Source organism: Quercus robur, chromosome 6, assembly GCF_932294415.1.
Source record: "Quercus robur chromosome 6, dhQueRobu3.1, whole genome shotgun sequence".
In the NCBI taxonomy this organism is placed as follows: Eukaryota; Viridiplantae; Streptophyta; class Magnoliopsida; order Fagales; family Fagaceae; genus Quercus; species Quercus robur.
The window spans coordinates 36,862,769-36,888,198 of NC_065539.1; positions in this window are offsets into that span (position 1 = coordinate 36,862,769).

The following is a 25,430-nucleotide window of genomic DNA, read 5'->3' on the forward strand; positions in this document are numbered from 1 at the left end:
CCTATGGGGAAACCAAATACAAAAAAAAGTTTTGGACAAAACCAAGGCATTGCATGGACCTCGGACTCAAGCCTGTGGGTAAACCAAATACAAAAAAAAAAAATTTTGGACAGAACCAAGGCATTGCATGGTCCTCGGACTCAAGCCTATGGGGAAACCAAATAGAAATAAAAGTTTTGGACAGAACCAAGGCATTGCATGGTCCTCGGACTCAAGCATATGGGGAAACCAAATACAAAAAAAAAATTTTGGACAGAACCAAGGCATTGCATGGTCCTCGGACTCAAGCCTATGGGGAAACCAAATACAAAAAAAGTTTTGGACAGAACCAAGGCATTGCATGGTCCTCGGACTCAAGCCTATGGGGAAACCAAATACAAAAAATTTTTGGACAGAACCAAGGCATTGCATGGTCCTCGGACTCAAGCCTATGGGGAAACCAAATACAAAAAAAAGTTTTGGACAGAACCAAGGCATTGCATGGTCCTCGGACTTAAGCCTATGGGGAAACCAAATACAAAAAAAAGTTTTGGACAGAACCAAGGCATTGCATGGTCCTCGGACTCAAGCCTATGGGGAAACCAAATACAAAAAAAGTTTTGGACAGAACCAAGTCATTGCATGGTGCTCGGACTCAAGCCTATGGGGAAACCAAATACAAAAAAAAGTTTTGGACAGAACCAAGGCATTGAATGGTCCTCGGACTCAAGCCTATAGGGAAACCAAATACAAAAAATTTTTGGACAGAACCAAGGCATTGCATGGTGCTCGGACTCGAGCCTATGGGGAAACCAAATACAAAAAAAGTTTTGGACAGAACCAAGGCATTGCATGGTCCTCGGACTCCTGCCTATGGGGAAACCAAATACAAAAAAGTTTTGGACAGAACCAAGGCATTGCATGGTCCTCGGACTCAAGCCTATGGGGAAACCAAATTCAAAAAAAAGTTTTGGACAGAACCAAGGCATTGCATGGTCCTCGGACTCAAGCCTATGGGGAAACCAAATACAAAAAATTTTTGGACAGAACCAAGGCATTGCATGGTCCTCGGACTCAAGCCTATGGGGAAACCAAATACAAAAAAAAGTTTTGGACAGAACCAAGGCATTGCATGGTCCTCGGACTTAAGCCTATGGGGAAACCAAATACAAAAAAAAGTTTTGGACAGAACCAAGGCATTGCATGGTCCTCGGACTCAAGCCTATGGGGAAACCAAATACAAAAAAAGTTTTGGACAGAACCAAGTCATTGCATGGTGCTCGGACTCAAGCCTATGGGGAAACCAAATACAAAAAAAAGTTTTGGACAGAACCAAGGCATTGAATGGTCCTCGGACTCAAGCCTATAGGGAAACCAAATACAAAAAATTTTTGGACAGAACCAAGGCATTGCATGGTGCTCGGACTCGAGCCTATGGGGAAACCAAATACAAAAAAAGTTTTGGACAGAACCAAGGCATTGCATGGTCCTCGGACTCAAGCCTATGGGGAAACCAAATACAAAAAAGTTTTGGACAGAACCAAGGCATTGCATGGTCCTCGGACTCAAGCCTATGGGGAAACCAAATTCAAAAAAAAGTTTTGGACAGAACCAAGGCATTGCATGGTCCTCGGACTCAAGCCTATGGGGAAACCAAATACAAAAAATTTTTGGACAGAACCAAGGCATTGCATGGTCCTCGGACTCAAGCCTATGGGAAAACCAAATACAAAAAAAGTTTTGGACAGAACCAAGGCATTGCATGGTCCACGGACTCAAGCCTATGGGGAAACCAAATACAAAAAATTTTTGGACAGAACCAAGGCATTGCATGGTCCTCGGACTCAAGCCTATGGGGAAACCAAATACAAAAAAAAGTTTTGGAGAGAACCAAGGCATTGCATGGTCCTCGGACTCAAGCCTATGGGGAAACCAAATACAAAAAAAAGTTTTGGACAGAACCAAGGCATTGCATGGTCCTCGGACTCAAGCCTATGGGGAAAATAAATACAAAAAAAGTTTTGGACAGAACCAAGTCATTGCATGGTGCTCGGACGCAAGCCTATGGGGTAACCAAATACAAAAAAAAGTTTTGGATAGAACCAAGGCATTGCATGGTCGTCGGACTCAAGCCTATAGGGAAACCAAATACAAAAAATTTTTGGACAGAACCAAGGCATTGCCTGGTGCTCGGACTCAAGCCTATGGGGAAACCAAATACAAAAAAAGTTTTGGACAGAACCAAGGCATTGCATGGTCCTCGGACTCAAGCCTATGGGGAAACCAAATACAAAAAATTTTTGGACAGAACCAAGGCATTGCATGGTCCTCGGACTCAAGCCTATGGGGAAACCAAATACAAAAAAAAAGTTTTGGATAGAACCAAGGCATTGCATGGTCCTCGGACTCAAGCCTATGGGGAAACCAAATACAAAAAAAAGTTTTGGACAGAACCAAGGCATTGCATGGTCCTCGGACTCAAGCCTATGGGGAAACCAAATACAAAAAAAGTTTTGGACAGAACCAAGGCATTGCATGGTGCTCGGACTCAAGCCTATGGGGAAACCAAATACAAAAAAAAGTTTTGGACAGAACCAAGGCATTGCATGGTCCTCGGACTCAGGCCTATGGGGAAACCAAATACAAAAAAAGTTTTGGACAGAACCAAGTCATTGCATGGTGCTCGGACTCAAGCCTATGGGGAAACCAAATACAAAAAAAAGTTTTGGACAGAACCAAGGCATTGCATGGTCCTCGGACTCAAGCCTGTAGGGAATCCAAATACAAAAAATTTTTGGACAGAACCAAGGCATTGCATGGTGCTCGGACTCAAGCCTATGGGGAAACCAAATACAAAAAAAGTTTTGGACAGAACCAAGGCATTGCATGGTCCTCGGACTCAAGCCTATGGGGAAACCAAATAGAAAAAATTTTTGGACAGAACCAAGGCATTGCATGGTCCTCGGACTCAAGCCTATGGGGAAACCAAATTCAAAAAAAAGTTTTGGACAGAACCAAGGCATTGCATGGTCCTCGGACTCAAGCCTATGGGGAAACCAAATACAAAAAATTTTTGGACAGAACCAAGGCATTGCATGGTCCTCGGACTCAAGCCTATGGGAAAACCAAATACAAAAAAAGTTTTGGACAGAACCAAGGCATTGCATGGTCCACGGACTCAAGCCTATGGGGAAACCAAATACAAAAAATTTTTGGACAGAACCAAGGCATTGCATGGTCCTCGGACTCAAGCCTATGGGGAAACCAAATACAAAAAAAAGTTTTGGATAGAACCAAGGCATTGCATGGTCCTCGGACTCAAGCCTATGGGGAAACCAAATACAAAAAAAAGTTTTGGACAGAACCAAGGCATTGCATGGTCCTCGGACTCAAGCCTATGGGGAAAATAAATACAAAAAAAGTTTTGGCCAGAACCAAGTCATTGCATGGTGATCAGACTCAAGCCTATGGGGAAACCAAATACAAAAAAAAGTTTTGGACAGAACCAAGGCATTGCATGGTCGTCGGACTCAAGCCTATAGGGAAACCAAATACAAAAAATTTTTGGACAGAACCAAGGCATTGCCTGGTGCTCGGACTCAAGCCTATGGGGAAACCAAATACAAAAAAAGTTTTGGACAGAACCAAGGCATTGCATGGTCCTCGGACTCAAGCCTATGGGGAAACCAAATACAAAAAATTTTTGGACAGAACCAAGGCATTGCATGGTCCTCGGACTCAAGCCTATGGGGAAACCAAATACAAAAAATTTTTGGACAGAACCAAGGCATTGCATGGTCCTCGGACTCAAGCCTATGGGGAAACCAAATACAAAAAAAAGTTTTGGACAGAACCAAGGCATTGCATGGTCCTCGGACTCAAGCCTATGGGGAAACCAAATACAAAAAAAAAAATTTTGGACAGAACCAAGGCATTGCATGGTCCTCGGACTCAAGCCTAATGGGAAACCAAATACAAAAAAAAGTTTTGGACAGAACCAAGGCATTGCATGGTCCTCGGACTCAAGCCTATGGGGAAACCAAATACAGAAAAAAAAATTTTGGACAGAACCATGGCATTGCATGGTCCTCGGACTCAAGCCTATGGGGAAACCAAATACAAAAAAAAGTTTTGGACAAAACCAAGGCATTGCATGGACCTCGGACTCAAGCCTGTGGGTAAACCAAATATAAAAAAAAAAATTTTGGACAGAACCAAGGCATTGCATGGTCCTCGGACTCAAGCCTATGGGGAAACCAAATAGAAATAAAAGTTTTGGACAGAACCAAGGCATTGCATGGTCCTCGGACTCAAGCCCATGGGGAAACCAAATACAAAAAAAAAATTTTGGACAGAACCAAGGCATTGCATGGTCCTCGGACTCAAGCCTATGGGGAAACCAAATACAAAAAAAGTTTTGGACAGAACCAAGGCATTGCATGGTCCTTGGACTCAAGCCTATGGGGAAACCAAATACAAAAAAAGTTTTGGACAGAACCAAGGCATTGCATGGTCCTCGGACTCAAGCCTATGGGGAAACCAAATACAAAAAAAAGTTTTGGACAGAACCAAGGCATTGCATGGTCCTCGGACTCAAGCCTATGGGGAAACCAAATACAAAAAAAAAAAATTTGCACAGAACCAAGGCATTGCATGGTCCTCGGACTCAAGCCTATGGGGAAACCAAATACAAAAAAAAGTTTTGGACAGAACCAAGGCATTGCATGGTCCTCGGACTCAAGCCTATGGGGAAACCAAATACAAAAAAAAGTTTTGGACAGAACCAAGGCATTGCATGGTCCTCGGACTCAAGCCTATGGGTAAACCGAATACAAAAAAAGTTTTGGACAGAACCAAGGCATTGCATGGTGCTCGGACTCAAGCCTATGGGGAAACCAAATACAAAAAAAAGTTTTGGACAGAACCAAGGCATTGCATGGTCCTCGGACTCAAGCCTATAGGGAAACTAAATACAAAAAATTTTTGGACAGAACCAAGGCATTGCATGGTGCTCGGACTCAAGCCTATGGGGAAACCAAAAACAAAAAAAGTTTTGGACAGAACCAAGGCATTGCATGGTCCTCGGACTCAAGCCTATGGGGAAACCAAATACAAAAAATTTTTGGACAGAACCAAGGCATTGCATGGTCCTCGGACTCAAGCCTATGGGGAAACCAAATACAAAAAAAAGTTTTGGACAGAACCAAGGCATTGCATGGTCCTCGGACTCAAGCCTATGGGGAAACCAAATACAAAAAAAAGTTTTGGACAGAACCAAGGCATTGCATGGTCCTCGGACTCAAGCCTATGGGGAAACCAAATACAAAAAAAAGTTTTGGACAGAACCAAGGCATTGCATGGTCCTCGGACTCAAGCCTATGGGTAAACCGAATACAAAAAAAGTTTTGGACAGAACCAAGGCATTGCATGGTGCTCGGACTCAAGCCTATGGGGAAACCAAATACAAAAAAAAGTTTTGGACAGAACCAAGGCATTGCATGGTCCTCGGACTCAAGCCTATAGGGAAACTAAATACAAAAAATTTTTGGACAGAACCAAGGCATTGCATGGTGCTCGGACTCAAGCCTATGGGGAAACCAAAAACAAAAAAAGTTTTGGACAGAACCAAGGCATTGCATGGTCCTCGGACTCAAGCCTATGGGGAAACCAAATACAAAAAATTTTTGGACAGAACCAAGGCATTGCATGGTCCTCGGACTCAAGCCTATGGGGAAACCAAATACAAAAAAAAGTTTTGGACAGAACCAAGGCATTGCATGGTCCTCGGACTCAAGCCTATGGGGAAACCAAATACAAAAAAAAAATTTTGGACAGAACCAAGGCATTGTATGGTCCTCGGACTCAAGCCTATGGGGAAACCAAATACAGAAAAACGTTTTGGACAGAACCAAGGCATTGCATGGTCCTCGGACTCAAGCCTATGGGGAAACCAAATACAAAAAAAGTTTTGGACAGAACCAAGGCATTGCATGGTCCTCGGACTCAAGCCTATGGGGAAACCAAATACAAAAAATTTTTGGACAGAACCAAGGCATTGCATGGTCCTCGGACTCAAGCCTATGGGGAAACCAAATACAAAAAAAAGTTTTGGACAAATCCAAGGCTTTGCATGGACCTCGGACTCAAGCCTATGGATACACCAAATACAAAAAAAAAAAATTTGTACAGAACCAAGGCATTGCATGGTCCTCAGACTCAAGCCTATGGGGAAACCAAATACAAATAAAAGTTTTGGACAGAACCAAGGCATTGCATGGTCCTCGGACTCAAGCCTATGGGGAAACCAAATACAAAAAAAAAATTTTGGACAGAACCAAGGCATTGCATGGTCCTCGGACTCAAGCCTATGGGAAAACCAAATACAAAAAATTTTTGGACAGAACCAAGGCATTGCATGGTCCTCGGACTCAAGCCTATGGGGAAACCAAATACAAAAAAAGTTTTGGACAGAACCAAGGCATTGCATGGTCCTTGGACTCAAGCCTATGGGGAAACCAAATACAAAAAAAGTTTTGGACAGAACCAAGGCATTGCATGGTCCTCGGACTCAAGCCTATGGGGAAACCAAATACAAAAAAAAGTTTTGGACAGAACCAAGGCATTGCATGGTCCTCGGACTCAAGCCTATGGGGAAACCAAATACAAAAAAAAAAAATTTGCACAGAACCAAGGCATTGCATGGTCCTCGGACTCAAGCCTATGGGGAAACCAAATACAAATAAAAGTTTTGGACAGAACCAAGGCATTGCATGGTCCTCGGACTCATGCCTATGGGGAAACCAAATACAAAAAAAAGTTTTGGACAGAACCAAGGCATTGCATGGTCCTCGGACCCAAGCCTATGGGTAAACCAAATACAAAAAAAGTTTTGGACAGAACCAAGGCATTGCATGGTGCTCGGACTCAAGCCTATGGGGAAACCAAATACAAAAAAAAGTTTTGGACAGAACCAAGGCATTGCATGGTGCTCGGACCCAAGCCTATGGGGAAACCAAATACAAAAAAAAGTTTTGGACAGAACCAAGGCATTGCATGGTCCTCGGACTCAAGCCTATATTGAAACTAAATACAAAAAATTTTTGGACAGAACCAAGGCATTGCATGGTGCTCGGACTCAAGCCTATGGGGAAACCAAATACAAAAAAAGTTTTGGACAGAACCAAGGCATTGCATGGTCCTCGGACTCAAGCCTATGGGAAAACCAAATACAAAAAATTTTTGGACAGAACCGAGGCATTGCATGGTCCTCGGACTCAAGCCTATGGGGAAACCAAATACAAAAAAAAAGTTTTGGATAGAACCAAGGCATTGCATGGTCCTCGGACTCAAGCCTATGGGGAAACCAAATACAAAAAAAAGTTTTGGACAGAACCAAGGCATTGCATGGTCCTCGGACTCAAGCCTATGGGGAAACCAAATACAAAAAAAGTTTTGGACAGAACCAAGGCATTGCATGGTGCTCGGACTCAAGCCTATGGGGAAACCAAATACAAAAAAAAGTTTTGGACAGAACCAAGGCATTGCATGGTCCTCGGACTCAAGCCTATAGGGAAACCAAATACAAAAAATTTTTGGACAGAACCAAGGCATTGCATGTTGCTCGGACTCAAGCCTATGGGGAAACCAAATACAAAAAAAGTTTTTGACAGAACCAAGGCATTGCATGGTCCTCGGACTCAAGTTAATGGGGAAACCAAATACAAAAAATTTTTGGACAGAACCAAGGCATTGCATGGTCCTCGGACTCAAGCCTATGGGGAAACCAAATACAAAAAAAAGTTTTGGACAGAACCAAGGCATTGCATGGTCCTCGGACTCAAGCCTATGGGGAAACCAAATACAAAAAAAAAATTTTGGACAGAACCAAGGCATTGTATGGTCCTCGGACTCAAGCCTATGGGGAAACCAAATACAGAAAAACGTTTTGGACAGAACCAAGGCATTGCTTGGTCCTCGGACTCAAGCCTATGGGGAAACCAAATACAAAAAAAGTTTTGGACAGAACCAAGGCATTGCATGGTCCTCGGACTCAAGCCTATGGGGAAACCAAATACAAAAAAAAGTTTTCGACAAATCCAAGGCATTGCAAGGACCTCGGACTCAAGCCTATGGATACACCAAATACAAAAAAAAAAATTTTGGACAGAACCAAGGCATTGCATGGTCCTCAGACTCAAGCCTATGGGGAAACCAAATACAAATAAAAGTTTTGGACAGAACCAAGGCATTGCATGGTCCTCGGACTCAAGCCTATGGGGAAACCAAATACAAAAAAAAAAATTTTGGACAGAACCAAGGCATTGCATGGTCCTCGGACTCAAGCCTATGGGAAAACCAAATACAAAAAATTTCTGGACAGAACCAAGGCATTGCATGGTCCTCGGACTCAAGCCTATGGGAAAACCAAATACAAAAAATTTCTGGACAGAACCAAGGCATTGCATGGTCCTCGGACTCAAGCCTATGGGGAAACCAAATACAAAAAAAAAGTTTTGGATAGAACCAAGGCATTGCATGGTCCTCGAACTCAAGCCTATGGGGAAACCAAATACAAAAAAAAGTTTTGGACAGAACCAAGGCATTGCATGGTCCTCGGACTCAAGCCTATGGGGAAACCAAATACAAAAAAAGTTTTGGACAGAACCAAGGCATTGCATGGTGCTCGGACTCAAGCCTATGGGGAAACCAAATACAAAAAAAAGTTTTGGACAGAACCAAGGCATTGCATGGTCCTCGGACTCAAGCCTATAGGGAAACCAAATACAAAAAATTTTTGGACAGAACCAAGGCATTGCATGTTGCTCGGACTCAAGCCTATGGGGAAACCAAATACAAAAAAAGTTTTGGACAGAACCAAGGCATTGCATGGTCCTCGGACTCAAGCCAATGGGGAAACCAAATACAAAAAATTTTTGGACAGAACCAAGGCATTGCATGGTCCTCGGACTCAAGCCTATGGGGAAACCAAATACAAAAAAAAGTTTTGGACAGAACCAAGGCATTGCATGGTCCTCGGACTCAAGCCTATGGGGAAACCAAATACAAAAAAAAAATTTTGGACAGAACCAAGGCATTGTATGGTCCTCGGACTCAAGCCTATGGGGAAACCAAATACAGAAAAAAGTTTTGGACAGAACCAAGGCATTGCATGGTCCTCGGACTCAAGCCTATGGGGAAACCAAATACAAAAAAAAAATTTTGGACAGAACCAAGGCATTGTATGGTCCTCGGACTCAAGCCTATGGGGAAACCAAATACAGAAAAACGTTTTGGACAGAACCAAGGCATTGCTTGGTCCTCGGACTCAAGCCTATGGGGAAACCAAATACAAAAAAAGTTTTGGACAGAACCAAGGCATTGCATGGTCCTCGGACTCAAGCCTATGGGGAAACCAAATACAAAAAAAAGTTTTCGACAAATCCAAGGCATTGCAAGGACCTCGGACTCAAGCCTATGGATACACCAAATACAAAAAAAAAAAATTTTGGACAGAACCAAGGCATTGCATGGTCCTCAGACTCAAGCCTATGGGGAAACCAAATACAAATAAAAGTTTTGGACAGAACCAAGGCATTGCATGGTCCTCGGACTCAAGCCTATGGGGAAACCAAATACAAAAAAAAAATTTTGGACAGAACCAAGGCATTGCATGGTCCTCGGACTCAAGCCTATGGGAAAACCAAATACAAAAAATTTTTGGACAGAACCAAGGCATTGCATGGTCCTCGGACTCAAGCCTATGGGGAAACCAAATACAAAAAAAAAGTTTTGGATAGAACCAAGGCATTGCATGGTCCTCGGACTTAAGCCTATGGGGAAACCAAATACAAAAAAAAGTTTTGGACAGAACCAAGGCATTGCATGGTCCTCGGACTCAAGCCTATGGGGAAACCAAATACAAAAAAAGTTTTGGACAGAACCAAGGCATTGCATGGTGCTCGGACTCAAGCCTATGGGGAAACCAAATACAAAAAAAAGTTTTGGACAGAACCAAGGCATTGCATGGTCCTCGGACTCAAGCCTATAGGGAAACCAAATACAAAAATTTTTTGGACAGAACCAAGGCATTGCATGTTGCTCGGACTCAAGCCTATGGGGAAACCAAATACAAAAAAATTTTTGGACAGAACCAAGGCATTGCATGGTCCTCGGACTCAAGCCAATGGGGAAACCAAATACAGAAAATTTTTGGACAGAACCAAGGCATTGCATGGTCCTCGGACTCAAGCCTATGGGGAAACCAAATACAAAAAAAAGTTTTGGACAGAACCAAGGCATTGCATGGTCCTCGGACTCAAGCCTATGGGGAAACCAAATACAAAAAAAAAATTTTGGACAGAACCAAGGCATTGTATGGTCCTCGGACTCAAGCCTATGGGGAAACCAAATACAGAAAAAAGTTTTGGACAGAACCAAGGCATTGCATGGTCCTCGGACTCAAGCCTTTGGGGAAACCAAATAAAAAAATTTTTTGGACAGAACCAAGGCATTGCATGGACCTCGGACTCAAGCCTATGGGGAAACCAAATACAAAAAAAAGTTTTGGACAAAACCAAGGCATAGCATGGACCTCGGACTCAAGACTATGGGTAAACGAAATACAAAAAAAAAAATTTTGGACAGAACCAAGGCATTGCATGGTCCTCGGACTCAAGCCTATGGGGAAACCAAATAGAAATAAAAGTTTTGGACAGAACCAAGGCATTGCATGGTCCTCGGACTCAAGCCTATGGGGAAACCAAATACAAAAAAAAGTTTTGGACAGAACCAAGGCATTGCATGGTCCTCGGACTCAAGCCTATGGGGAAACCAAATACAAAAAAAAAATTTTGGACAGAACCAAGGCATTTTATGGTCCTCGGACTCAAGCCAATGGGGAAACCAAATACAGAAAAACGTTTTGGACAGAACCAAGGCATTGCATGGTCCTCGGACTCAAGCCTATGGGGAAACCAAATACAAAAAAAGTTTTGGACAGAACCAAGGCATTGCATGGTCCTCGGACTCAAGCCTATGGGGAAACCAAATACAAAAAAAAAATTTTGGACAGAACCAAGGCATTGTATGGTCCTCGGACTCAAGCCTATGGGGAAACCAAATACAGAAAAACGTTTTGGACAGAACCAAGGCATTGCATGGTCCTCGGACTCAAGCCTATGGGGAAACCAAATACAAAAAAAGTTTTGGACAAAACCAAGGCATTGCATGGTCCTCGGACTCAAGCCTATGGGGAAACCAAATACAAAAAATTTTTGGACAGAACCAAGGCATTGCATGGTCCTCGGACTCAAGCCTATGGGGAAACCAAATACAAAAAAAAGTTTTGGACAAATCCAAGGCATTGCATGGACCTCGGACTCAAGCCTATGGATACACCAAATACAAAAAAAAAAATTTTGGACAGAACCAAGGCATTGCATGGTCCTCAGACTCAAGCCTATGGGGAAACCAAATACAAATAAAAGTTTTGGACAGAACCAAGGCATTGCATGGTCCTCGGACTCAAGCCTATGGGGAAACCAAATACAAAAAATTTTTGGACAGAACCAAGGCATTGCATGGTCCTCGGACTCAAGCCTATGGGGAAACCAAATTCAAAAAAAAGTTTTGGACAGAACCAAGGCATTGCATGGTCCTCGGACTCAAGCCTATGGGGAAACCAAATACAAAAAATTTTTGGACAGAACCAAGGCATTGCATGGTCCTCGGACTCAAGCCTATGGGGAAACCAAATACAAAAAAAAGTTTTGGACAAATCCAAGGCATTGCATGGACCTCGGACTCAAGCCTATGGATACACCAAATACAAAAAAAAAAATTTTGGACAGAACCAAGGCATTGCATGGTCCTCAGACTCAAGCCTATGGGGAAACCAAATACAAATAAAAGTTTTGGACAGAACCAAGGCATTGCATGGTCCTCGGACTCAAGCCTATGGGGAAACCAAATACAAAAAAAAAATTTTGGACAGAACCAAGGCATTGCATGGTCCTCGGACTCAAGCCTATGGGAAAACCAAATACAAAAAATTTTTGGACAGAACCAAGGCATTGCATGGTCCTCGGACTCAAGCCTATGGGGAACCCAAATACAAAAAAAAAGTTTTGGATAGAACCAAGGCATTGCATGGTCCTCGGACTCAAGCCTATGGGGAAACCAAATACCAAAAAAAGTTTTGGACAGAACCAAGGCATTGCATGGTCCTCGGACTCAAGCCTATGGGGAAACCAAATACAAAAAAAGTTTTGGACAGAACCAAGGCATTGCATGGTGCTCGGACTCAAGCCTATGGGGAAACCAAATACAAAAAAAAGTTTTGGACAGAACCAAGGCATTGCATGGTCCTCGGACTCAAGCCTATGGGGAAACCAAATACAAAAAAAGTTTTGGACAGAACCAAGGCATTGCATGGTGCTCGGATTCAAGCCTATGGGGAAACCAAATACAAAAAAAAGTTTTGGACAGAACCAAGGCATTGCATGGTCCTCGGACTCAAGCCTATAGGGAAACCAAATACAAAAAATTTTTGGACAGAACCAAGGCATTGCATGTTGCTCGGACTCAAGCCTATGGGGAAACCAAATACAAAAAAAGTTTTGGACAGAACCAAGGCATTGCATGGTCCTCGGACTCAAGCCAATGGGGAAACCAAATACAAAAAATTTTTGGACAGAACCAAGGCATTGCATGGTCCTCGGACTCAAGCCTATGGGGAAACCAAATACAAAAAAAAGTTTTGGACAGAACCAAGGCATTGCATGGTCCTCGGACTCAAGCCTATGGGGAAACCAAATACAAAAAAAAAATTTTGGACAGAACCAAGGCATTGTATGGTCCTCGGACTCAAGCCTATGGGGAAACCAAATACAGAAAAAAGTTTTGGACAGAACCAAGGCATTGCATGGTCCTCGGACTCAAGCCTATGGGGAAACCAAATACGAAAAAAGTTTTGGACAGAACTAAGGCATTGCATGGTCCTCGGACTCAAGCCTTTGGGGAAACCAAATAAAAAAAATTTTTGGACAGAACCAAGGCATTGCATGGACCTCGGACTCAAGCCTATGGGTAAACGAAATACAAAAAAAAAAATTTTGGACAGAACCAAGGCATTGCATGGTCCTCGGACTCAAGCCTATGGGGAAACCAAATACAAAAAAAAGTTTTGGACAGAACCAAGGCATTGCATGGTCCTCGGACTCAAGCCTATGGGGAAACCAAATACAAAAAAAAAATTTTGGACAGAACCAAGGCATTGTATGGTCCTCGGACTCAAGCCTATGGGGAAACCAAATACAGAAAAACGTTTTGGACAGAACCAAGGCATTGCTTGGTCCTCGGACTCAAGCCTATGGGGAAACCAAATACAAAAAAAGTTTTGGACAGAACCAAGGCATTGCATGGTCCTCGGACTCAAGCCTATGGGGAAACCAAATACAAAAAAAAGTTTTCGACAAATCCAAGGCATTGCAAGGACCTCGGACTCAAGCCTATGGATACACCAAATACAAAAAAAAAAAAATTTTGGAAAGAACCAAGGCATTGCATGGTCCACAGACTCAAGCCTATGGGGAAACCAAATACAAAAAAAGTTTTGGACAGAACCAAGGCATTGCATGGTCCTCGGACTCAAGCCAATGGGGAAACCAAATACAAAAAATTTTTGGACAGAACCAAGGCATTGCATGGTCCTCGGACTCAAGCCTATGGGGAAACCAAATACAAAAAAAAGTTTTGGACAGAACCAAGGCATTGCATGGTCCTCGGACTCAAGCCTATGGGGAAACCAAATACAAAAAAAAAATTTTGGACAGAACCAAGGCATTGTATGGTCCTCGGACTCAAGCCTATGGGGAAACCAAATACAGAAAAAAGTTTTGGACAGAACCAAGGCATTGCATGGTCCTCGGACTCAAGCCTACGGGGAAACCAAATACGAAAAAAGTTTTGGACAGAACCAAGGCATTGCATGGTCCTCGGACTCAAGCCTTTGGGGAAACCAAATAAAAAAAATTTTTGGACAGAACCAAGGCATTGCATGGACCTCGGACTCAAGCCTATGGGTAAACGAAATACAAAAAAAAAAATTTTGGACAGAACCAAGGCATTGCATGGTCCTCGGACTCAAGCCTATGGGGAAACCAAATACAAAAAAAAGTTTTGGACAGAACCAAGGCATTGCATGGTCCTCGGACTCAAGCCTATGGGGAAACCAAATACAAAAAAAAAATTTTGGACAGAACCAAGACATTGTATGGTCCTCGGACTCAAGCCTATGGGGAAACCAAATACAGAAAAACGTTTTGGACAGAACCAAGGCATTGCTTGGTCCTCGGACTCAAGCCTATGGGGAAACCAAATACAAAAAAAGTTTTGGACAGAACCAAGGCATTGCACGGTCCTCGGACTCAAGCCTATGGGGAAACCAAATACAAAAAAAAGTTTTCGACAAATCCAAGGCATTGCAAGGACCTCGGACTCAAGCCTATGGATACACCAAATACAAAAAAAAAAAAATTTGGATAGAACCAAGGCATTGCATGGTCCTCAGACTCAAGCCTATGGGGAAACCAAATACAAATAAAAGTTTTGGACAGAACCAAGGCATTGCATGGTCCTCGGACTCAAGCCAATGGGGAAACCAAATACAAAAAATTTTTGGACAGAACCAAGGCATTGCATGGTCCTCGGACTCAAGCCTATGGGGAAACCAAATACAAAAAAAAGTTTTGGACAGAACCAAGGCATTGCATGGTCCTCGGACTCAAGCCTATGGGGAAACCAAATACAAAAAAAAAAATTTTGGACAGAACCAAGGCATTGTATGGTCCTCGGACTCAAGCCTATGGGGAAACCAAAAACAGAAAAAAGTTTTGGACAGAACCAAGGCATTGCATGGTCCTCGGACTCAAGCCTATGGGGAAACCAAATACGAAAATAGTTTTGGACAGAACCAAGGCATTGCATGGTCCTCGGACTCAAGCCTTTGGGGAAACCAAATAAAAAAAATTTTTGGACAGAACCAAGGCATTGCATGGACCTCGGACTCAAGCCTATGGGTAAACGAAATACAAAAAAAAAAATTTTGGACAGAACCAAGGCATTGCATGGTCCTCGGACTCAAGCCTATGGGGAAACCAAATACAAAAAAAAGTTTTGGACAGAACCAAGGCTTTGCATGGTCCTCGGACTCAAGCCTATGGGGAAACCAAATACAAAAAAAAAATTTTGGACAGAACCAAGGCATTGTATGGTCCTCGGACTCAAGCCTATGGGGAAACCAAATACAGAAAAACGTTTTGGACAGAACCAAGGCATTGCTTGGTCCTCGGACTCAAGCCTATGGGGAAACCAAATACAAAAAAAGTTTTGGACAGAACCAAGGCATTGCATGGTCCTCGGACTCAAGCCTATGGGGAAACCAAATACAAAAAAAAGTTTTCGACAAATCCAAGGCATTGCAAGGACCTCGGACTCAAGCCTATGGATACACCAAATACAAAAAAAAAAAATTTTGGACAGAACCAAGGCATTGCATGGTCCTCAGACTCAAGCCTATGGGGAAACCAAATACAAATAAAAGTTTTGGACAGAACCAAGGCATTGCATGGTCCTCGGACTCAAGCCTATGGGGAAACCAAATACAAAAAAAAAAATTTTGGACAGAACCAAGGCATTGCATGGTCCTCGGACTCAAGCCTATGGGAAAACCAAATACAAAAAATTTTTGGACAGAACCAAGGCATTGCATGGTCCTCTGACTCAAGCCTATGGGGAAACCAAATACAAAAAAAAAGTTTTGGAGAGAACCAAGGCATTGCATGGTCCTCGGACTCAAGCCTATGGGGAAACCAAATACAAAAAAAAGTTTTGGACAGAACCAAGGCATTGCATGGTCCTCGGACTCAAGCCTATGGGGAAACCAAATACAAAAAAAGTTTTGGACAGAACCAAGGCATTGCATGGTGCTCGGACTCAAGCCTATGGGGAAACCAAATACAAAAAAAAGTTTTGGACAGAACCAAGGCATTGCATGGTCCTCGGACTCAAGCCTATCGGGAAACCAAATACAAAAAATTTTTGGACAGAACCAAGGCATTGCATGTTGCTCGGACTCAAGCCTATGGGGAAACCAAATACAAAAAAATTTTTGGACAGAACCAAGGCATTGCATGGTCCTCGGACTCAAGCCAATGGGGAAACCAAATACAGAAAAGTTTTGGACAGAACCAAGGCATTGCATGGTCCTCGGACTCAAGCCTATGGGGAAACCAAATACAAAAAAAAAAAATTTTGGACAGAACCAAGGCATTGTATGGTCCTCGGACTCAAGCCTATGGGGAAACCAAAAACAGAAAAAAGTTTTGGACAGAACCAAGGCATTGCATGGTCCTCGGACTCAAGCCTATGGGGAAACCAAATACGAAAATAGTTTTGGACAGAACCAAGGCATTGCATGGTCCTCGGACTCAAGCCTTTGGGGAAACCAAATAAAAAAAATTTTTGGACAGAACCAAGGCATTGCATGGACCTCGGACTCAAGCCTATGGGTAAACGAAATACAAAAAAAAAAATTTTGGACAGAACCAAGGCATTGCATGGTCCTCGGACTCAAGCCTATGGGGAAACCAAATACAAAAAAAAGTTTTGGACAGAACCAAGGCTTTGCATGGTCCTCGGACTCAAGCCTATGGGGAAACCAAATACAAAAAAAAAATTTTGGACAGAACCAAGGCATTGTATGGTCCTCGGACTCAAGCCTATGGGGAAACCAAATACAGAAAAACGTTTTGGACAGAACCAAGGCATTGCTTGGTCCTCGGACTCAAGCCTATGGGGAAACCAAATAAAAAAAAAGTTTTGGACAGAACCAAGGCATTGCATGGTCCTCGGACTCAAGCCTATGGGGAAACCAAATACAAAAAAAAGTTTTCGACAAATCCAAGGCATTGCAAGGACCTCGGACTCAAGCCTATGGATACACCAAATACAAAAAAAAAAAATTTTGGACAGAACCAAGGCATTGCATGGTCCTCAGACTCAAGCCTATGGGGAAACCAAATACAAATAAAAGTTTTGGACAGAACCAAGGCATTGCATGGTCCTCGGACTCAAGCCTATGGGGAAACCAAATACAAAAAAAAAAATTTTGGACAGAACCAAGGCATTGCATGGTCCTCGGACTCAAGCCTATGGGAAAACCAAATACAAAAAATTTTTGGACAGAACCAAGGCATTGCATGGTCCTCTGACTCAAGCCTATGGGGAAACCAAATACAAAAAAAAAGTTTTGGAGAGAACCAAGGCATTGCATGGTCCTCGGACTCAAGCCTATGGGGAAACCAAATACAAAAAAAAGTTTTGGACAGAACCAAGGCATTGCATGGTCCTCGGACTCAAGCCTATGGGGAAACCAAATACAAAAAAAGTTTTGGACAGAACCAAGGCATTGCATGGTGCTCGGACTCAAGCCTATGGGGAAACCAAATACAAAAAAAAGTTTTGGACAGAACCAAGGCATTGCATGGTCCTCGGACTCAAGCCTATGGGGAAACCAAATACAAAAAAAAAAATTTTGGACAGAACCAAGGCATTGTATGGTCCTCGGACTCAAGCCTATGGGGAAACCAAAAACAGAAAAAAGTTTTGGACAGAACCAAGGCATTGCATGGTCCTCGGACTCAATCCTATGGGGAAACCAAATACGAAAATAGTTTTGGACAGAACCAAGGCATTGCATGGTCCTCGGACTCAAGCCTTTGGGGAAACCAAATAAAAAAAATTTTTGGACAGAACCAAGGCATTGCATGGACCTCGGACTCAAGCCTATGGGTAAACGAAATACAAAAAAAAAAATTTTGGACAGAACCAAGGCATTGCATGGTCCTCGGACTCAAGCCTATGGGGAAACCAAATACAAAAAAAAGTTTTGGACAGAACCAAGGCTTTGCATGGTCCTCGGACTCAAGCCTATGGGGAAACCAAATACAAAAAAAAAATTTTGGACAGAACCAAGGCATTGTATGGTCCTCGGACTCAAGCCTATGGGGAAACCAAATACAGAAAAACGTTTTGGACAGAACCAAGGCATTGCTTGGTCCTCGGACTCAAGCCTATGGGGAAACCAAATACAAAAAAAGTTTTGGACAGAACCAAGGCATTGCATGGTCCTCGGACTCAAGCCTATGGGGAAACCAAATACAAAAAAAAGTTTTCGACAAATCCAAGGCATTGCAAGGACCTCGGACTCAAGCCTATGGATACACCAAATACAAAAAAAAAAAATTTTGGACAGAACCAAGGCATTGCATGGTCCTCAGACTCAAGCCTATGGGGAAACCAAATACAAATAAAAGTTTTGGACAGAACCAAGGCATTGCATGGTCCTCGGACTCAAGCCTATGGGGAAACCAAATACAAAAAAAAAAAATTTGGACAGAACCAAGGCATTGCATGGTCCTCGGACTCAAGCCTATGGGAAAACCAAATACAAAAAATTTTTGGACAGAACCAAGGCATTGCATGGTCCTCTGACTCAAGCCTATGGGGAAACCAAATACAAAAAAAAAGTTTTGGAGAGAACCAAGGCATTGCATGGTCCTCGGACTCAAGCCTATGGGGAAACCAAATACAAAAAAAAGTTTTGGACAGAACCAAGGCATTGCATGGTCCTCGGACTCAAGCCTATGGGGAAACCAAATACAAAAAAAGTTTTGGACAGAACCAAGGCATTGCATGGTGCTCGGACTCAAGCCTATGGGGAAACCAAATACAAAAAAAAGTTTTGGACAGAACCAAGGCATTGCATGGTCCTCGGACTCAAGCCTATCGGGAAACCAAATACAAAAAATTTTTGGACAGAACCAAGGCATTGCATGTTGCTCGGACTCAAGCCTATGGGGAAACCAAATACAAAAAAATTTTTGGACAGAACCAAGGCATTGCATGGTCCTCGGACTCAAGCCAATGGGGAAACCAAATACAGAAAATTTTTGGACAGAAGCAAGGCATTGCATGGTCCTTGGACTCAAGCCTATGGGGAAACCAAATACAAAAAAAAGTTTTGGACAGAACCAAGGCATTGCATGGTCCTCGGACTCAAGCCTATGGGGAAACCAAATACAAAAAAAAAATTTTGGACAGAACCAAGGCATTGTATGGTCCTCGGACTCAAGCCTATGGGGAAACCAAATACAGAAAAAAGTTTTGGACAGAACCAAGGCATTGCATGGTCCTCGGACTCAAGCCTATGGGGAAACCAAATACAAAAAAAGTTTTGGACAGAACCAAGGCATTGCATGGTCCTCGGACTCAAGCCTTTGGGGAAACCAAATAAAAAAATTTTTTGGACAGAACCAAGGCATTGCATGGACCTCGGACTCAAGCCTATGGGTAAACGAAATACAAAAAAAAAAATTTTGGACAGAACCAAGGCATTGGATGGTCCTCGGACTCAAGCCTATGGGGAAACCAAATAGAAATAAAAGTTTTGGACAGAACCAAGGCATTGCATGGTCCTCGGACTCAAGCCTATGGGGAAACCAAATACAAAAAAAGTTTTGGACAGAACCAAGGCATTGCATGGTCCTCGGACTCAAGCCTATGGGGAAACCAAATACAAAAAATTTTTGGACAGAACCAAGGCATTGCATGGTCCTCGGACTCAAGCCTATGGGGAAACCAAATACAAAAAAAAGTTTTGGACAAATCCAAGGCATTGCATGGTCCTCGGACTCAAGCCTATGGGGAAACCAAATACAAAAAAAAGTTTTGGACAGAACCAAGGCATTGCATGGTCCTCGGACTCAAGCCTATGGGGAAACCAAATACAAATAAAAGTTTTGGACAGAACCAAGGCATTGCATGGTCCTCGGACTCAAGCCTATGGGGAAACCAAATACAAAAAAAAAAATTTGGACAGAACCAAGGCATTGCATGGTCCTCGGACTCAAGCCTATGGGAAAACCAAATACAAAAAAATTTTGGACAGAACCAAGGCATTGCATGGTCCTCGGACTCAAGCCTATGGGGAAACCAAATACAAAAAAAAAGTTTTGGATAGAACCAAGGCATTGCATGGTCCTCGGACTCAAGCCTATGGGGAAACCAAATACAAAAAAAAGTTTTAGATAGAACCAAGGCATTGCATGGTCCTCGGACTCAATCCTATGGGGAAACCAAATACAAAAAAAGTTTTGGACAGAACCAAGGCATTGCTTGGTGCTCGGACTCAAGCCTATGGGGAAACCAAATACAAAAAAAAGTTTTGGACAGAACCAAGGCATTGCATGGTCCTCGGACTCAAGCCTATAGGGAAACCAAATACAAAAAATTTTTGGACAGAACCAAGGCATTGCATGGTGCTCGGACTCAAGCCTATGGGGAAACCAAATACAAAAAAAGTTTTGGACAGAACCAAGGCATTGCATGGTCCTCGGACTCAAGCCTATGGGGAAACCAAATACAAAAAAAGTTTTGGATAGAACCAAGGCATTGCATGGTCCTCGGACTCAAGCCTATGGGGAAACCAAATACAAAAAAAAGTTTTGGACAGAACCAAGGCATTGCATGGTCCTCGGACTCAAGCCTATAGGGAAACCAAATACAAAAAATTTTAGGACAGAACCAAGGCATTGCATGGTGCTCGGACTCAAGCCTATGGGGAAACCAAATACAAAAAAAGTTTTGGACAAAACCAAGGCATTGCATGGACCTCGGACTCAAGCCTATGGGGAAACCAAATACAAAAAAAAAAAATTTGGACAGAACCAAGGCATTGCATGGTCCTCGGACTCAAGCCTATGGGGAAACCAAATACAAAAAAACGTTTTGGACAGAACCAAGGCATTGCATGGTCCTCGGACTCAAGCCTATGGGGAAACCAAATACAAAAAAAGTTTTGGACAGAACCAAGGCATTGCATGGTCCTCGGACTCAAGCCTATGGGGAAACCAAATACAAAAAAAAAATTTTGGACAGAACCAAGGCATTGTATGGTCCTCGGACTCAAGCCTTTGGGGAAACCAAATACAGAAAAAAGTTTTGGACAGAACCAAGGCATTGCATGGTCCTCGGACTCCAGCCTATGGGGAAACCAAATACAAAAAAAGTTTTGGACAGAACCAAGGCATTGCATGGTCCTCGGACTCAAGCCTATGGGGAAACCAAATAAAAAAACTTTTTTGGACAGAACCAAGGCATTGCATGGTCCTCGGACTCAAGCCTATGGGGAAACCAAATACAAAAAAAAGTTTTGGACAAAACCAAGGCATTGCATGGACCTCGGACTCAAGACTATGGGTAAACGAAATACAAAAAAAAAAATTTTGGACAGAACCAAGGCATTGCATGGTCCTCGGACTCAAGCCTATGGGGAAACCAAATAGAAATAAAAGTTTTGGACAGAACCAAGGCATTGCATGGTCCTCGGACTCAAGCCTATGGGGAAACCAAATACAAAAAAAAGTTTTGGACAGAACCAAGGCATTGCAAGGACCTCGGACTCAAGCCTATGGATACACCAAATACAAAAAAAAAAAATTTTGGACAGAACCAAGGCATTGCATGGTCCTCAGACTCAAGCCTATGGGGAAACCAAATACAAATAAAAGTTTTGGACAGAACCAAGGCATTGCATGGTCCTCGGACTCAAGCCTATGGGGAAACAAAATACAAAAAAAAAAAATTTGGACAGAACCAAGGCATTGCATGGTCCTCGGACTCAAGCCTATGGGAAAACCAAATACAAAAAATTTTTGGACAGAACCAAGGCATTGCATGGTCCTCTGACTCAAGCCTATGGGGAAACCAAATACAAAAAAAAAGTTTTGGAGAGAACCAAGGCATTGCATGGTCCTCGGACTCAAGCCTATGGGGAAACCAAATACAAAAAAAAAGTTTTGGATAGAACCAAGGCATTGCATGGTCCTCGGACTCAAGCCTATGGGGAAACCAAATACAAAAAAAAGTTTTAGATAGAACCAAGGCATTGCATGGTCCTCGGACTCAATCCTATGGGGAAACCAAATACAAAAAAAGTTTTGGACAGAACCAAGGCATTGCTTGGTGCTCGGACTCAAGCCTATGGGGAAACCAAATACAAAAAAAAGTTTTGGACAGAACCAAGGCATTGCATGGTCCTCGGACTCAAGCCTATAGGGAAACCAAATACAAAAAATTTTTGGACAGAACCAAGGCATTGCATGGTGCTCGGACTCAAGCCTATGGGGAAACCAAATACAAAAAAAGTTTTGGACAGAACCAAGGCATTGCATGGTCCTCGGACTCAAGCCTATGGGGAAACCAAATACAAAAAAAGTTTTGGATAGAACCAAGGCATTGCATGGTCCTCGGACTCAAGCCTATGGGGAAACCAAATACAAAAAAAAGTTTTGGACAGAACCAAGGCATTGCATGGTCCTCGGACTCAAGCCTATAGGGAAACCAAATACAAAAAATTTTTGGACAGAACCAAGGCATTGCATGGTGCTCGGACTCAAGCCTATGGGGAAACCAAATACAAAAAAAGTTTTGGACAAAACCAAGGCATTGCATGGACCTCGGACTCAAGCCTATGGGGAAACCAAATACAAAAAAAAAAAATTTGGACAGAACCAAGGCATTGCATGGTCCTCGGACTCAAGCCTATGGGGAAACCAAATACAAAAAAACGTTTTGGACAGAACCAAGGCATTGCATGGTCCTCGGACTCAAGCCTATGGGGAAACCAAATACAAAAAAAGTTTTGGACAGAACCAAGGCATTGCATGGTCCTCGGACTCAAGCCTATGGGGAAACCAAATACAAAAAAAAAATTTTGGACAGAACCAAGGCATTGTATGGTCCTCGGACTCAAGCCTTTGGGGAAACCAAATACAGAAAAAAGTTTTGGACAGAACCAAGGCATTGCATGGTCCTCGGACTCCAGCCTATGGGGAAACCAAATACAAAAAAAGTTTTGGACAGAACCAAGGCATTGCATGGTCCTCGGACTCAAGCCTATGGGGAAACCAAATAAAAAAACTTTTTTGGACAGAACCAAGGCATTGCATGGTCCTCGGACTCAAGCCTATGGGGAAACCAAATACAAAAAAAAGTTTTGGACAAAACCAAGGCATTGCATGGACCTCGGACTCAAGACTATGGGTAAACGAAATACAAAAAAAAAAATTTTGGACAGAACCAAGGCATTGCATGGTCCTCGGACTCAAGCCTATGGGGAAACCAAATAGAAATAAAAGTTTTGGACAGAACCAAGGCATTGCATGGTCCTCGGACTCAAGCCTATGGGGAAACCAAATACAAAAAAAAGTTTTGGACAGAACCAAGGCATTGCATGGTCCTCGGACTCAAGCCTATGGGGAAACCAAATACAAAAAAAAAAATTTGGACAGAACCAAGGCATTGTATGGTCCTCGGACTCAAGCCAATGGGGAAACCAAATACAGAAAAACGTTTTGGACAGAACCAAGGCATTGCATGGTCCTCGGACTCAAGCCTATGGGGAAACCAAATACAAAAAAAGTTTTGGACAGAACCAAGGCATTGCATGGTCCTCGGACTCAAGCCTATGGGGAAACCAAATACAAAAAAAAAATTTTGGACAGAACCAAGGCATTGTATGGTCCTCGGACTCAAGCCTATGGGGAAACCAAATACAGAAAAACGTTTTGGACAGAACCAAGGCATTGCATGGTCCTCGGACTCAAGCCTATGGGGAAACCAAATACAAAAAAAGTTTTGGACAGAACCAAGGCATTGCATGGTCCTCGGACTCAAGCCTATGGGGAAACCAAATACAAAAAATTTTTGGACAGAACCAAGGCATTGCATGGTCCTCGGACTCAAGCCTATGGGGAAACCAAATACAAAAAAAAGTTTTGGACAAATCCAAGGCATTGCATGGACCTCGGACTCAAGCCTATGGATACACCAAATACAAAAAAAAAAATTTTGGACAGAACCAAGGCATTGCATGGTCCTCAGACTCAAGCCTATGGGGAAACCAAATACAAATAAAAGTTTTGGACAGAACCAAGGCATTGCATGGTCCTCGGACTCAAGCCTATGGGGAAACCAAATACAAAAAAAAAATTTTGGACAGAACCAAGGCATTGCATGGTCCTCGGACTCAAGCCTATGGGAAAACCAAATACAAAAACTTTTTGGACAGAACCAAGGCATTGCATGGTCCTCGGACTCAAGCCTATGGGGAAACCAAATACAAAAAAAAAGTTTTGGATAGAACCAAGGCATTGCATGGTCCTCGGACTCAAGCCTATGGGGAAACCAAATACCAAAAAAAGTTTTGGACAGAACCAAGGCATTGCATGGTCCTCGGACTCAAGCCTATGGGGAAACCAAATACAAAAAAAGTTTTGGACAGAACCAAGGCATTGCATGGTGCTCGGACTCAAGCCTATGGGGAAACCAAATACAAAAAAAAGTTTTGGACAGAACCAAGGCATTGCATGGTCCTCGGACTCAAGCCTATAGGGAAACCAAATACAAAAAATTTTTGGACAGAACCAAGGCATTGCATGGTGCTCGGACTCAAGCCTATGGGGAAACCAAATACAAAAAAAGTTTTGGACAGAACCAAGGCATTGCATGGTCCTCGGACTCAAGCCAATGGGGAAACCAAATACAAAAAATTTTTGGACAGAACCAAGGCATTGCATGGTCCTCGGACTCAAGCCTATGGGGAAACCAAATACAAAAAAAAGTTTTGGACAGAACCAAGGCATTGCATGGTCCTCGGACTCAAGCCTATGGGGAAACCAAATACAAAAAAAAAATTTTGGACAGAACCAAGGCATTGTATGGTCCTCGGACTCAAACCTATGGGGAAACCAAATACAGAAAAAAGTTTTGGACAGAACCAAGGCATTGCATGGTCCTCGGACTCAAGCCTATGGGGAAACCAAATACAAAAAAAGTTTTGGACAGAACCAAGGCATTGCATGGTCCTCGGACTCAAGCCTATGGGGAAACCAAATACAAAAAATTTTTGGACAGTACCAAGGCATTGCATGGTCCTCGGACTCAAGCCTATGGGGAAACCGAATACAAAAAATTTTTGGACAGAACCAAGGCATTGCATGGTCCTCGGACTCAAGCCTATAGGGAAACCAAATACAAAAAAAAGTTTTGGACAAAACCAAGGCATTGCATGGACCTCGGACTCAAGCCTATGGGTAAACGAAATACAAAAAAAAAAATTTTGGACAGAACCAAGGCATTGCATGGTCCTCGGACTCAAGCCTATGGGGAAACCAAATAGAAATAAAAGTTTTGGACAGAACCAAGGCATTGCATGGTCCTCGGACTCAAGCCTATGGGGAAACCAAATACAAAAAAAAGTTTTGGACAAATCCAAGGCATTGCGTGGACCTCGGACTCAAGCCTATGGATACACCAAATACAAAAAAAAA